The following is a 16736-nucleotide window of genomic DNA, read 5'->3' on the forward strand; positions in this document are numbered from 1 at the left end:
CAAGGCGCGTGGTGGTGCGGCTGGCTGGCGGCGTCCACTCCGCCCAGATTTGGTCCCTTTTGGGCCCCATCTGGGTTGGAGCGGGCCGGCGGTCCGATGTGCGGCGGTGTGGCTCTCTGGTGGTGGTGGCGAGGCATCGGGGGGTGCGGGTGGTGGCGGCTTTGTTGGCCGACGTGCTGCGGTGTGGCAACAGGGGCTGCCCTGACCCATTTGGGCTCGGTCGGGCCAGTAGGGGCCTGGTAGGCCCCTGTCGTCACGTCTGGTCGGCTTCGCGGCAGCGACGAAGGTTGTCCCCTCTCATCGGCTGAGTTGCGGATGCCCCCGAGCCCCTTGGCTCCTCTTCCCTCCTCCAGATCTCGTGTCGGTGGCCTCAGGAGACGACGAAGTTGGTTCAGTGAACGTGGTGGCAAAGGCTGGTGGGCGGCAGGTTGGTTGGTACACTTCAGATCGTCCGGGGTGGTGGTGGTGGTTGTGTTTGGGTTAGTGAAATCCCTGGCGGCTCGTCCAACATCGACGTGGTGCAGCCTGCAGGCGCCGCCGGACCTCCCTAAAGGTCGTCGGGTATACGCCTTCCCCACTGTCCTCTACGCTGTCAATAGTCAAAGACGGTCTTGAAAAACGTACTAGACCCTGTATAGATGGAAGGAGGGAGTATGTAAAATTTGACATGCAACAAATACAAATTTTTAAAAGCCCGTGGCAACGCACGGGCAGTCTACTAGTATGATTGGAATTTGAGTCTGTACGTTTTATGGATCATGAAATGGAGGTGAAAATGCTTTCATATACATCCAACAGGCTTAGTAATTAAACAATCCAAGGAATAATTGATATGTTTCAAAATCTCACCTTGCCTTTTTATTGATGGGACAAGGATTGTCAGGAGCAATCCCACAACCACAAGTGCAACCGTTAGCACAACGACATAAACGACAATTGCACGTTTCTTTTTTGTGTGAGGGCAAGAACTTTTGTTGCTGCAAAGATTTGGATTGTTGTCGTATCTGCTAAAACGAGAAGCCCTAATTAAGAAACTGACCACTAAAATGAAGAACTTATACTGGAAAAAATAAATGGCAACATAAATTTGATTGAGTAACCTTAGAGTTAGGGCGCCAACATTGGTTCTTTCCAGAAGCCCTGAGGGAATTAACCCACTAAGTTGATTGTTTGTCAAATGTTGGAATTGTGTTGAATATAGTGTACAAGGTAGGTTATAGTTGGACTATGAGTTGTATTATGTTTACATAGGATGTGGAGTCGTGTCCTAGTAGAACACTTGTATCCTGGGCCTCTCATATATAGCGGGGGTAGACACACGATGTAACCTATGCCAACATAATAGCACCGGAACGCAAGGGAAACCGGCGGCATGTGTCGGTGTCCAGAGCGACCGGGTGCGGTATTGTAGCGGTGTCATGGGGAGGAGCGCCCATAGTCAGGCCCCGGGGATGTAGCCATATCAGTGAACCTCGTTAACAAATCTCGATGTCGTGTTCGTGTGATTGCTTGGTCCTCGGATAATCAACGATATGCCTTGAATTTATTCTAATAAGTGGTATCATGAGCAAGGTTTGAAGAGGTCACGGAAGTTGATTTAGAGGAAAGCGATGAAGACCGGCGGCTATAGAGGCACGGCGTACGTGCGGCAGCGATCAGAGATCGTCGCATATAAAGCAATTGGAAGCAGCTGGCTAGTTGATCGGAAGCATTGGCTGGTGGCCAGAGTCGAGATTGAAAAAGAGCAATCGGAAGCGGACTCGGTGAGATTGGATCAGCGGAAGGCTTGCGTGTGCGCATTGCGGCAGCAGGGACTTGCGTGCGGTGATCGGTCAGCGCATCGGCGCATCGATCGGGCGAGCGTACTCGTCGTACGCGTGCAGCATGGCAGCGGAGGCTGCAGCCCAGGCAGGGCAATACGGCCCAAGGCCCAGTCGGATGCGGCTGGGCGGATGGCCGCTCGCTGGCCAATGGCTGGGCTACACGTGCAAAGGCCAAGACATGAGAGATTTGTTTTGGACAAAAAAAGGGCACGAGTGTTCATACTTCACATGAGATGAGCGTGCGTGTGTGTCCTTCGGGCAGGAAGATGTTTCTCTTTGCTGCTATAAGGGTACGTGGAGATGCACTAGCAAATAGTGGCGAGGAAAATAATTGTGCAAATAATTCTTCAGGTCAGATTTGCATGGAAGTTTTCCCGTCAAGATTGCTTGGGGGGCTTGGAGATTATGTGAAGTGGAGGACAGCGTGTCGTGCAGCCGGAATAGTTCGGCTGAGTCGGACTGGACAGTCTGACGGGATCGACGCAAGTCGGTTGATACAGAAGACGGTGGTGGTATCGACGACGACGACATAGGAGCGTGATGCTGATGGTGACCGACTTCTGGGCGTGGAAACACGTGGCGCAGGCCCCGAGGGCTTGTGTGGCTTTGACAAGACTATGGCGTGGGGTTGATTCAAGATGGCGTACGCATTTGAGCTTGAAGTCGACGGAACGCGAGGGTGGACTGATCATCTACCATGGAGTCATGTTGAAGGTGGAACTGAAGTCTAGAAGACTTCACTCGCTGCTGATTGGGGGGCTACGGTGTAAGTCAACAGGGAGTCGAAGCCTATTGAGCGGGAAAAAGCGAGTGACACGTAGTTCGGACTGGAGCCCAGTGGTCTGATGGAAGCGTGAAACTCGTCATCGGTCGGTGATGACCGGTGGTACTCTGCAGTGGGGGTTGAGTGGTGTGGGTTGCGACCCTTGAGACTCGACCGGTACACGGAAGGCTCGACGCGGTAATAGCGGTGAGGCATGCGGTATGCACGGGACATGGAGACGGGCCAGGGCTCTGGTGGTCATACATGTGTTGAGACAACTGCGAATTTGACTCGGGATGACTACAAGCAATGGTGAAATTCCTTCAAGTTTCAGACAGGTCAGTGATCGGTGTGTGATGGCATTGACGGATACTCCGGAAATTGGAAGCACAAAGTAGAGTAACGAGGAACTTAATTTTGCTCAAGCGTTGACCGCTCAAGCGTTGACTGTGGTCAAGAAAAGAAGGGACTACAAGTTGCAGGTGGTGTCATATGAAGTCTTTGGAGTAGCAGCGGTGCTCATGGGATAAACTCAAGTCCAATGTACATGAAAGTTTGATGCACAGACAAATCCATGGTGGTGGAGTATATTCGCCAAGGTGGAGTTTGTTGGAATTGTGTCAAATATAGTGTACAAGGTAGGTTACAGTTGGACTATGAGTTGTATTATGTTTATATAGCATGTGGAGTCGTGTCCTAGTAGGACACTTGTATCCTAGGCCTCTCATATATAGCGGGGGTAGACACACGATGTAACCTATGCCAACATAATAGCACCGGAACGCAGGGGAAACCGGCGGCATGTGCCGGTGTCCAGGGCGACCGGGCGCGGTATTGTAGCGGTGTCATGGGGAGGAGCGCCCATAGTCAGGCCCCGGAGATGTAGCCATATCGATGAACCTCGTTAACAAATCTCGGTGTCGTGTTCGTGTGATTGCTTGATCCTCGGATGATCAACGGCATGCCTCGGATTTATTCTAACATCAAATCTCTGAACAGATGCAAATTGTGTTGACATAAAAAAAAGTAGGAGAGGTATATACTGAAGTCTATATCAGACTGAAACTTGAAAGATACATACTTTTAACCGGAGTTTTAAAAAGGATTTACATTGGCAACTTCAATTCTTAAAAATAAAAAAGTCGGTTTACTCATAATATTCCACAACTAAAATATTTTATAAGGACAACTAAAAATGCTTACAGCTCCACAACGGAAGATAGTTGTGAAAGGGCAATAGGAATTTCTCCTGTCAATTTATTGTGTGACAAATCCCTGGAATAGGAGGCAGGCGCTGAAATGTGTGAACTTCACTCCAAAATTTGAGTATGAAAAATGATTAAATGTCATACTCACAGGTGTTGTAGAGCTGTAAGATTTCGGAAATGAGACAATATATTGCCACTCAAATCGCCAGATGACATATCTCTGTACACACATAATGGTAACAGTCAGGTACGGGAATAATACTAGTATATAGCTAGGCAAACTTCTTATGCACACAAAAAACTTACAGGCTTGTGATTCTTGGAGGACCGGAAATGGGATAGCTGCAGTGTATCCCATGCCAAACAAGAATCGTTGGAGTGCACGGGTCACCCGCCCAATTCTTCTTTACCTTGTACTCCATTTTGATAGCAGTGATGGCAGAAACTGTTTTTTTTTTCAATTGCACAAGAAATAAGCAAAGTATGCTAATACAATGGAATGATCCAGAGAAATGCTAATAAGTGACAGACTCCACACCCTGTAGCCGGTGGTGCCTGGGGGGATCCGCAGGTTTATGAGTTTTTCAGTAATTATATATACCTTGTTTCTATTGTATTGTACTTTTGATGTATACTTCCTCCGTTTCATAATATAGTGCATATATATTTTTTGAAAAGTCAAACTTTACATATTTTGACCAAGATTGTAGATAAAACTATTTACATTTATAATTACCAAATATATACAGTACGAAAGTATATCTTGTGATGTATCTAATGATGTGTATTTGGTATTCTAGATATATATATATGTTTTTCTCTAAAAACGTGGTCAAACTTTAGAAAGTTTGATTTTTTTTAAATCTATATGCACTACTCCCTCCGTCCTTTGAAGAGTGTACTTCCAACTTTGTTGAAAAGTCAAACCTTTTTATGTTTGACCGTAATTATACAATAATGCACCAACATTTATGTCATCGAATTAGTAGCATTAGATTCATGATAAAATATATTTTCATCTTATACCTACTTGATTTCACAAACATTGATGTATTTTTGCATAAACTCGGTCAAACATTGAGATAGTTTGACCTTTCAACAAAATTGGAAGTACACTCTTTAAAGGACGAAGGGAGTACATTGTGGAACAGAGGAAGTATATAATATGGACTTTTGACAATCATACTCACTTTCATATGTATACGATGGATCGTCTGTTAAATACGTCAACTCGTCCCCTAACCCTGGGCCAGCCCACTTACACATTTTTTTCTCTTACTATTAAGTAAATGTTCAAAAATTATGCACGAGGCAAGCGGCAGATCCTAGGCATTTCCTATTCGGCGCTCCGGTTATAGCCTGTTTCCGCAAACCGGCGCCTGCAGCCGATTTAGCTGGGCTCGGCCCATTTCGCGCTCGCCTGTCGTCCAACCCGCATCTCTATCCTTCGAGGTGTATTTGGTATTCTAGATATATATATATATATATATATATATATATATATATATATGTTTTTCTCTAAAAACGTGGTCAAACTTTAGAAAGTTTGATTTTTTTTAAATCTATATGCACTACTCCCTCCGTCCTTTGAAGAGTGTACTTCCAACTTTGTTGAAAAGTCAAATCTTTTTATGTTTGACCGTAATTATACAATAATGCACCAACATTTATGTCATCGAATTAGTAGCATTAGATTCATGATAAAATATATTTTCATCTTATACCTACTTGATTTCACAAACATTGATGTATTTTTGCATAAACTCGGTCAAACATTGAGATAGTTTGACCTTTCAACAAAATTGGAAGTACACTCTTTAAAGGACGAAGGGAGTACATTGTGGAACAGAGGAAGTATATAATATGGACTTTTGACAATCATACTCACTTTCATATGTATACGATGGATCGTCTGTTAAATACGTCAACTCGTCCCCTAACCCTGGGCCAGCCCACTTACACATTTTTTTCTCTTACTATTAAGTAAATGTTCAAAAATTATGCACGAGGCAAGCGGCAGATCCTAGGCATTTCCTATTCGGCGCTCCGGTTATAGCCTGTTTCCGCAAACCGGCGCCTGCAGCCGATTTAGCTGGGCTCGGCCCATTTCGCGCTCGCCTGTCGTCCAACCCGCATCTCTATCCTTCGAGGTGCAAAAAGTTCAAGATAGCTGGGACTCGAACCGTAGATCTCCGAGCTCCCACCGCACTGTGGTAACCACCCCGCCACACAAACTTTGAATACTAATTCCATCACTTTTCATCCTTACCATCTTTACTTTCATTTTTTTCTGTTTTTTTTTCATTTTTTCTGTTTTCTGTTTTCTGTTTTCTGTTTTCTGTTTTCTTTTTTCTTTTTTTTGCATTTTTCCTTCTTCCTCATTCGATGATTTTCTTTGGAATGTATCCACAATTTTTTAAAATAGATGAACCTTTTCAAATTCTATGAACTTTTTTCTAATTCAATGAACTTTTTCAAATTTGATAACCTTTTTCTTCAAATTTGATAAACTTTTTAAAAAATTTGTTGAACATTTTCCGAATCTGATGAACTTTTTTTAAAATTCGATGAACTTTTTTCAAGAGTGATGAATTTTTCCTTCAATTTTGTGAACTTTTTTCAAACTCGTTGAACTTTTTTTCAAAATCGATGAACTTTTTTCGAAAATGATGAACTTTTTTTCAAAACCGATGAACTTTTTTAGAAAATGATGAACTTTTTTTCAAGATCGATGAACTTTAAAAAAAAATCATAATGTTTTTTCCAAAATCGGTGAACTTTTTTAAGTTTGTGAACTTTTCTTCAAAAATGATGAACTATTTTCTCAAAATCGATGAACTTTTTAAGTTTGTGAAGTTTTTGTCTCAAAATCGATGAACGTTTTTAAATTCACATTTTATAAAAATAAAAATAAAAAACTGAATGGTAAATAAATAGCGTGGTCATAATGGTTCATGTACCGTTAGCGCTAATGAAAATCACTAGTGTCTGATGGCTGTGGTGGTCAGGTCAGCTAACGTTGGACTGGCCTCGTGTTTGCGAGCAACGCGGGTTCGATTCCTGAAGTAGCCACAGTTTTTGCGTTCTATTATAGCGATTTTGTCCCCTACGCTTTCCATCGCGGGCCGGCCCAGCAAGGCGCTGCTGCGGGCGCCAGCTACCTGTTTGGGCGCTTAAGGCGCCGAACAGGAGCTCCCCAGATCCTATTTGACGCCCGCAGGCGTCAAAAGGACGTGGCTTCGCTGAAGCCTGGCCATCCGACACCCCAGTTTGGGCCGGCCCACAGTCGCGATGCTTTTACTTCTTTTTCCTGTTTCTCGCATTTCTTTTTTCTGTTTCTATTTCTTTTCTTTTTAGTCTTCCTTTTTTTCTTTTTGTTTCAGTTTCGTGTATTATACAAATTTATTGCATATTTATATACAGAAATGTTCATCATATATATAAGAAAAGGTTCAACATATTTAAGAAATTGTTCATTGTGTATTTTAATATTGTTCAGCATATATTCAGAAAAATGTTCGCTGCATATTTAAACATTGTTCAGTGTGTATCACAAAAATGTTCAATGTGTATTTATATATTTATTCAGCATATATAAAAATATGTTCAGTGTGTATTAAATTTTTTTCAGCCTATGTCACAAAAGTCCAATGTATATTTAAAAATTGTTCATCATTTGAAATTTCAAAATTTTTGTTGAAGTTTTCAATAAATCTTGACCCTTTTAATAGTTTGATCAAATTTCTAAACTTGTTCACGATTTTCAAGAAAATTGTTCATTTTTCCCAAGAAATGTTGAAAAAGTTCGAAAAAAGAAACAGATCTGCCGTTGTGCATGGCAGTTTGACTGATCAAGCTATGCGAATTGGTTCTTAAGTCCTGGCGCCGCAAATCTAGCACTTGAACACGGCAGGTCAATTGGTTTGCAAGAGCTAATAACTAGCGGAGATCTCGAGTTCGAGCTCTGTCTGGCACTACAATTTTTGGGCGAGTTTTTTTTTTTCGCGCCTGGATTTCGCTAGATCCAACTGGGCCGGCCCGCTATCAGTTCTCTTCAGCGAAAGCTCAACAGCTTGACGCTCGCGGGCGTCATACAGGGGGTCTCGAGGCAAGCGTCGACCTCAAGACCTCCCTCCATCGTATAAACCGTGGTACCAACAGATCACCATAGGTGTTGTGACAATTTCTGGTATGACTGTGCTCTTAGTACGTCCGTCTCAGTGTCCGTTGGTTTAACATTGCGCTATTCGTCCGATCAGACACGTTCCTTCCTAAATCAGTGCTTCTAGTAAACACTCCCCACGTATATAGCATCTCCTCCCGCTAATCTCTCCAAAGAAAATCTCACCGTTGACAATTAATTATGTGTTTTTAGTAACAAACTAACTGGTTCCCAGAAATTACGCTAATTGTTTTGGTAGTTTTTTTTTGCGGGCAATTGTTTTGGTAGGTTGTGATTGCTTCCAACAAACAAACACGAAATTTTTTTGGGTCTGTTTTATTGATGTGAAAACAGACCCAAAAAATTTCCACACACTAGCATTACCATGCCAAGCATCCATGATAAATCTCTACTCCTAATGTCTGAGTTGGTAGGATTGCGTCCACGGTTTACTTTCGTCTGGTTTATTTTCGTCTGGTTTATTTTCGTCTCACATCCCACCATCATATCTCATCAAGTTGTTTTTTTACCTTCACAATAAAAACTTTCCTAACCTTTCCAAAGTTTCCTAACTAGACACGTTATAAACGGGAAGGAATTGATAGCACGTTACCAATCAATAAAATTTAGTTTTATGACAACAATTCCAAATCTTAATTTTCCTAATGCATCGACCTTTGCCTTTTCTAAGTGGTTGTTTGCATAAGGAGAATTAGCCACGGGTATATCTCTACTCCTAATGAAGGAGTTGTTGTTTGGTTTCGCTTCGCTTCATTACCTTGGCCAACACATTCCCAACAGATTCAAAAATCACAAATCAGAATTCAACCTTTCCATGTACAACACATTCCCCTCGATCTGTTTCCTACGTCGATCGACAAGGACGCCCCAGCCGCCTTCGCGGCCCTCTTCGCCACCGTTGAGATCAGAGACGAGCCGCCGCCGCCGCCGTCGCGGATTTCCAGTGACGCCCCGCAGAGCGGCCCACACCCTCGCCAATCAATGGCATCAATCACGTATCAATCGTGCATCAATCATTCTCTACTCCTAATGTCTGAGTTGGTAGGATTGCGTCCACGGTTTACTTTTGTCTGGTTTATTTTCGTCTGGTTTATTTTCGTCTCACATCCCACCACCATATCTCATCAAGTTGTTTTTTTTACCTTCACAATAAAAACTTTCCTAACCTTTCCAAAGTTTCCTAACTAGACACGTTATAAACGGGAAGGAATTGATAGCACGTTACCAATCAATAAAATTTAGTTTTATGACAACAATTCCAAATCTTAATTTTCCTAATGCATCGACCTTTGCCTTTTCTAAGTGGTTGTTTGCATAAGGAGAATTAGCCACGGGTATATCTCTACTTCTAAAGGAGGAGTTTGTGGTCGTGATGGTAGGTCATAGTATGTTCGTTCGTCTCGTCCATCCCCCTTTTTCCGTTCTGCCTGGTTTACGGAAGGCAAGTTTCGATATGATTTGATTGCATGACACCTTTGCCTTTTCCCCGTCCTACAAAATCATATCGCGGTCTGATTTGATTGTGTGACATGATGCGCAGGAGCGGCGCCTCCCACCAGAACTCACTGATCCTTCTCTCCACTCCCGCCCGGTTCCCTTGCGCCGCTGCCGCCCCAAGCTCTCCAACGGCGCTCCGACGGCCGCGACATCCCATAAGCCGCCACCTTCCCTCCAGTTCTCGGCTGCCGTCGACTTTCTTGCGTCATTCAAGGTCAGCTGGAGCCTGGAGGTCGTGGCACCATCCATCTGCCTGCGTAAGTGCCTCCTCGCCCTGGTGGTGCAGCTGTTGGCGTCGGAGGGCCGTCGCTCAGTAGGACCGCATCCTCTCGCGTCTCCACTCGACTGATCCAGCGCTGGCGATCGGCATCTTCCACTTGGTGAGGCGTGGCACCGACCTGAATCTCGGACGAGCTTCTCTACATAAGATGGGCAGAAAGTTTGCAAAATCTAGCGACTGTAGAACACAGCCAATTGCATACATCCGTGAAGAACCTCCTTGGATGCAGATGGCCTCGATTTTCCATCATGCCATGAATGTTAAAATTCCTTGATGTAAGCGGTCTGGTTCTTTCAATCTATGTGTAGCGTGTTATGTTCGTGTTTCTAGCTGGCAGAGTACAGATTGCTTTTATAGTCCAAATTACTTTAGCATCAATCGATTCATGGTTAGTCATTCCAGTTTTAGCATCTCGGTTCCTAATTACCCTCTAACTTTAGCATCAATTTGTTTGGGACTAAAGGCTTTGTTATTGTTGTTGTTGTATCATATATGATGATTTGTTGTAATATTTTCGTACTTTTTTTGGAGGACACAAGATTTCAGTACCCCTTGTAATAATATCTTATGTGATTTTTGGAAAAGTACACGCCTAGATTTTTGGGATTAAACACTGGTGAGTTAATATGATACTGACAATTTTGGTACCTGACCTGAGTTTGTGGAAGATTAGTCTGCTTTTAAAAATATATGATATCGCATACAAAATTGTTTACAATTGTTCAGGGAATTAGGGAGATATAATACACACGTCATATTTAAGAACTATGTTTCGCTCAGGTCTCTTGATATTTTTCTAAACATAAAAATTAATTGCTCGGCGCCGAGTACGATTGTATATAATAAAGTAGGCAAGTAGCTCATCAGTCTATCAATCATGTACAATTCTAGATAATTTTGGCACTCAGTTCAGTTATGGCAATAGTTACCATTTAGTTCTGTTATGGGTATTAGTTCAATTATGGGCAATAGTGGACATTTAGTTCAGTACACAATCAGTTCTGGGTGCCAACAATAGTTGTCATCTGTTTTAGCACAAGTTCAGTTTTGGGTGCCATTTAGTTCAGTTCAGTTAGGAGCAACAATTGAGATTCAGTTTGGTTCAGAATTATGCATATGTACTTCTGTCCAATTCTGCACTTGCACAAAGCTTACTGGAACACTCGTTTAGTCATAACATTCAAGCAAACGAAACTTTTTTCCATTACATCTGTTTCTACACACATACAAGTAGCAACTGCAATTCCTATTCAGTCATAAGATCCGGTCATAACAACAATATTTAGTGATCTCAATTTTTCATGCCATACTAAATTCAGCTAACAGCAGTGACTTGGTTGGACGCTTCCTACATTTTCAACATTTTAGACTGGTTGTCTGCGATCAGCAACTCATTGGACAGCGGCGGCATAGGCACCATTGGCCCACTTGAACACAAACCACGGGACGTCGACAATCGCATCGATGTAACCTCGTCCTCCAGTGCTACCATTGCTTCTCCTTGTGACACCAGTGGTCTGGCGGCTATTACCACGAGGCCTCGAAGCCGGATTTGTGCTCCTCCTCTTGGAGGTCATGGCCAGTGTCGCAGCCCTGAAGCCGATAGTAGGACTGTTATGACCGGCGTACATTATAGCCATAGGAGGCCCAATGGCGCAGGCAGTTAGGGGCTTGGCCCAATTTACCGTTATTTTTATTAGCACATAGGAAGATTATATAAACACATGTAAGGATCCGTTTTGAGGATAAGCAATAATCAATCTTGATTGCTCAGCTCCCTTCAGGAGCCAGGACCCCTAAAACCCTAGCCGCCCCTGCGCCTCCTCCTTCCCACGCGATCACGGCGCCCCAGCGTTGTCGGCCACGCCGGTCACCTCGTCAACCCTCCTTCCACCCTATAACTTGAGATCACGCCCTGGTAGGGACTCGATTCCTATCAATCTGATATCAGCAGTCTCGGGTTCGATCATATCCACCCTATGCCCAGCGCCATCCTTTCGCTGCCGGTCACCAGCACGCCGCCGATGACCACCACGGCGGGCGCGCCATCCTTGTCGGGGCCTATCTCCTCCGCCGATTGGACACCGCCGATTTCCGCCCCCATCGTCTTCACCCCAGAGGAGATGATGGCTGCGCTCCGGGAGCTTAGTCAGGCGGTTTCGGGCATCCGCACCTTCCTCTCGGGACCCTATGCCCAGCAGCCGCCAGCTCCCTTCGCCACCATCATGGCACCGCAGCAGCAGCCATGGTAGTCGCCGCCACCGGCGACCTCCTTCGCCCCCACCATGGCGCTGCCGCCACCGGCAACCTTGGCCCAGGGCATCCCAACGACGGCGCAGGGGGTGCCCATCCACCAGGTCTGGTCCCCCCCGTCGCCATCACCGTTGCTGGCCTGGCTCCTCGGGTCCGTCGGGCCGGTCTACACGATGGCCTCGGGCAAACCGCACGTGCCGCCACCGGCGCTGCACCCCGCCATGCAGTACGGCGGGCCCTCGGGTTCCACCGGCCCCTACGACGGCATCGACGGGCCCCTGTTCCACGGCGGCACTATGATGCCTGCCTACTCGGCTCCGTCGTCCTCGCTGCTCCACGCCGATGAGGCGCGCCCGACCTTTGGGTCTTTTTATATTGCGTATGCTACACGTGCAGCGCGTCGATGCAGGCGAGTTGCCGGAGCCATGGCGCCTGGACGACGGCCTACTCCTGCACGAGCAGCGTCTCTTCGTGCCGGATACGGCGATCTCCGCCACCAGACCATTCTGTTGGCACAGTCGGCCGGCCATGATGGTGTGCAGAAGACCCTCCACTGCCTCCGAGCAGATTTCTCCATCCCCGGCGACCATGTGCTGGTCCAAGACTGGGTGCGATCTTGCGTGATGTGCCAGCGCAACAAGACGGAGACACTACAGCCGACGGGACTGCTACAGCCCCTCGAGTGCCCTCTCAGGTCTGGGCCGACATCTCCATGAATTTTATCGAGGGCCTTCCCAAGGTGGGCGGCAAGTCCGTCATTCTCACGGTGGTCGACCGCTTCTCCAAATACGCGCACTTCATCACGCTCGGCCACCCCTACACCGCCACCTCCGTCGCGCGAGCTTTCTTCGACGACATCGTCCGCCTCCATGGGTTTCCCTCCTCGATCTTCAGCGACCACGACCCGGTGTTCAGCGGCCATGTCTGGCGTGATCTTTTTTAGATGGCGGGCGTAAAATTGCGCTTGAGTATGGCATTCCATCCACAGAACGACGGGGAATCCGAGATGGTCAACAAGGTGATAAATAGTTATCTCAGGATTGCCAGAGAGAAAAAAGAAGGGGGGAGGAAGAACATAAAGGGGTGGCCCCATGCCACCAATCAAGCAAAAAACAAGTCAATTCCCCATCATTAACAATAAATTTACTGTATGTTCTAGATTAAAATGACTATTATTTATTTATTTACTAAGTAGCAACGTATCCACTGTGATAGTTGCGGCTGGGTGCGGATATGGTGTTGTAAAAAAGTTCGACAATATGAGTTGATGTGTATAAGAATTGCAAGTACACAACATGTGTCGAACCACTGGAATATTTATATATGCAAACAGCCAAAAATATATCCATTGCCCGTGGCAACGCACGGGCATTCTACTAGTTTCATTGAGTTCTGACATTTTATGCATTTTCTAGGTTTTCCAGTTAAAAAAAATCCTAAAACACTAGTCGAACTTGACGCAACGTTTATGAATTTGAAATTTTTACGGTTTTTATAAAATGTTTGTAAAAGTTGAAAAGAGTTCCCGTATATGGAAACAAGTTCATGAATTTGAAAACAAAGTTTGCGAATTTAAGAAAATGTTCACGAATTTAAATGGAAAAAAGATTCGGGTAGAGCGTTCGGGTTGGGCGGAAGGTTCCGTCTCAGAGTACATTTTTTCGACATTGTTCAAATTGACGAAATTTTTCTAGGGCCTTGCATCACCATTCTAAGGCAGCATGCCAAGTTTAAAAATCTGCATGGTAAGAAATAAAAATGATTGGAGGGAGTATAAAAAAAGGATCGGAGGGAGTATTCCTTGCCAACTCCTTGCATGGTAAGAAATAAAACAAGAAATATATATTGATTTCTTTCCTTTCAAAGCAGCACACATTTTCTTATCTTCTACTGGAAGCATGGATGCATGGTTCCAACCGCATGCACAACAATAGAAGCAGGCTTGGAAAAAGGTGCTAAAAACCGAGAGCGCGCAGAGTAAATAGGCAAAAAGGAAAACTAGGCAATATAAAAAGGATCGGAGAGATTAGTAAAATGGACACAACTAAGGTGTCCTGTTGGTTACGATTGTTTGCATTTTGTGTGGTGGTCTTGGGTTCGAATCCCCTTGGGCGCTGATTTTTTAAAATTTAACTGTATAGTAAAACGTGCGTAAATGGGCCAGCCCATGGCGGAGGTGGAAATGTAATGTACGTACTTTCAAAAAAGACCATCATGCCCTTCATTATGAAGGGGTATGGATTAATCTCAGTCATTTACGTGTTTAGGGGGGGTGTACCGAAGCAAAAGTGTATGTAAGAATCTATCAGTTTTGTGCTGTAGTATCACACGGTTTCAAAGAATACGTGAATATGATCTTGTATTTACCATCTTGAGCGTCGGTGCTAACATTGTCTGTTGAGATGATGGAGAAAAACTCGCCAGCATTGATGATTGGCGCCAGAGTCGAGTTTGGCGCCATGGCCTTTAGGGCGAAGTTGTACTGGCTGAAGAACTTGAATGGTACGTCGATGTAAAAGGTATCGGATAGGAGGTACCGTGGCTTGTATGAGAAGATAGAATTTATGCCGTTGATGTCCATGCTCAACATGCGCGCGTCACCGATGGACAGGTACTTCAGCTCCGAGAAATGCAAGACATACATGAACCTGTAATGAGAAGTGTAAAAGCTTAGACAAGTACCACAATACGCGTGTGCACGTTTGTGAAATCTGGACACGCGAGTGATGTGTACCCAGGCATGCGATAGACGTGGCTCGGCTCGGAGACACACGAGAACTCGATGCTTCTAGAGGAGATGGTAGTCTGCATCACTATTGGCGGTACTCAAAGACGTTTTCGGCCTCGGTGACATCCTGCTGGATTTTCGTCGTTGTTGAGATGTCCTCTCATTTCATTTTCCTCCCTGTGGAACATTCACGGTCGTACGGATCATTCGGGTACCTGGATCCTTCGTTTTGTTAGTCTCTTACCACCAAAGTTTTAAGTTTTTTTTTAAAGGAGGAGGACCCCCGGCCTCTGCAGTTTTAAGTAGCGTGGACTGCAGTATGACACTTAGTGGCAGCTCTCCCTGTAGCAATTAAAAGCTATAGTGAAGTTATAGAATGGCAAGCCTCAAAATTAGCATTTTTGCTCAAGTAGTGAAAACAATGAAAAAGTAAGCATGCAATCAGGCAACATATACCATAGTATATGATATGTCAAGCAACATAATTCAATAACCAAAGCTTCGCATCAGCGCATCACACACACATATATATATATATATATATATATATATATATATAACAAGGACAAATAAGGAAGACATTTGGACCGTTGTGACGTGATTCTGAAAAGCGTGGAAAAGTTTGTCCCGGCAATATAGCTTAGTGATGCTAAATGACTTCAAATTTTACGCTATAGCGAAAAATAGCGAGCTATTAGCATAATTTTTAATAGTGTTAAATGAACATAGCTTAGCGGGAGGACCCTCCAAAAGCTATAGCTATAGCGTGATGTTTAAAACTTTGCTCACCACACCACTCGCCAAACCATGCGTAGTAGTATTGTCGTTCACTTACCTGACGAGATAACTCGCGCCGAAGTCGATCCTGGTCAGGAGGACTAGTCCCTGCGTCGAGTTCACTTGCGGATAGAGCTTGTTTTTGAGAGGCCTTAGGTCCAGCCCGGAGATAAAAGGCGCCCCCAAGCCAGTGTTCATCAGACAAACCTGCACCGAGTTGGACGGGATAACGGCAATGACCTCGGCGGTATGCGTCGAGCCGGCGCTGGAGATGCTCACCGTCTTCCAGAAATTGACGCCAAGATAGAGGACGAAGATGGGGAGCTTGTTCAGTCCATCGTAGTTGCCGTACATAAACTTGGCTCTGAGCAGGCACTTGGACCCAGGCACAACGGACGGGAGCGTGTAACAGCTCCGCGCCGCCGTGTCTGTGCCAGGGAAGCTGCGTACGCTGCGGTAGAGGTTGGGAGTAAACAGATTGTTGTGCTCAGCCGAGATGTTGTGGCTGGAGCCGGCGTCCGTGAAGGCGGCGTCCGAGGTGTACAGGAGCTTGGTGACATCGTCCACGTAGCTGGAGTGAATTGCAAAAAATCATCACATCTGAGGCATCGATTGCAGAAAACCACCTAGTCTCTAATTCTGTGCAAAATTCACCGCGTTTTCAGTAAACTTTTTGCAAAATGCACTGATGAGGTGATTTAGCCCACTTAATCACTTTCCTAACAGGCATAGCTTGCCCTTTTCCTAAAAAACAAAACAAATTAATTGGGCAATCCTACATTTCTGGGCGGCCCCAACAATGATCTTCCTTTTATGAGGGTGTGTAGTTTGTGTTGGGTAGCCCGGTCGGTTAATGTAGTACAGTTTTCACTTGGTTTGTCTGGAGTAGTATGATCAGGCTGTTGAACTTTTGTTTTTCAGGGAAAACTTTTAATCTATTCGTCAATTATTAAGGCAGTACAAAGAACATAAGAAGTAAAGATTACATCTAGGTCCGTAGACCACCTATGGTTTGTCTGGAGTAGTATGATCAGGCTGTTGAACTCTCATCGCCCCTCATTTGTTGCAGTCGGGCAAACCTTATTGTAGTAGACAATTAAGAAGTGATCGTGCTAAGGCCCCACGGAACCAGCACAACAGAACATCGACCGCCGCCAATGAAGACATGCGTAGATCGTAAGCAATGGTGGAGCTTGACAAGAATCTCTTGGGGGGGGGGGGGCA

At 45.0% G+C, this 16736-nt stretch overlaps 1 pseudogene; it reads right to left on the minus strand.

Moving 5' to 3' along the window:
* The window catches only part of LOC119350675, a 24112-nt pseudogene extending 7870 nt beyond the window's left edge, over window positions 1-16242 (minus strand).
* Between the last annotated feature and the right edge of the window lie 494 nt (window positions 16243-16736).

The sequence above is a fragment of the Triticum dicoccoides genome, chromosome 1B (assembly GCF_002162155.2).
Source record: "Triticum dicoccoides isolate Atlit2015 ecotype Zavitan chromosome 1B, WEW_v2.0, whole genome shotgun sequence".
Taxonomy (NCBI): domain Eukaryota; kingdom Viridiplantae; phylum Streptophyta; class Magnoliopsida; order Poales; family Poaceae; genus Triticum; species Triticum dicoccoides.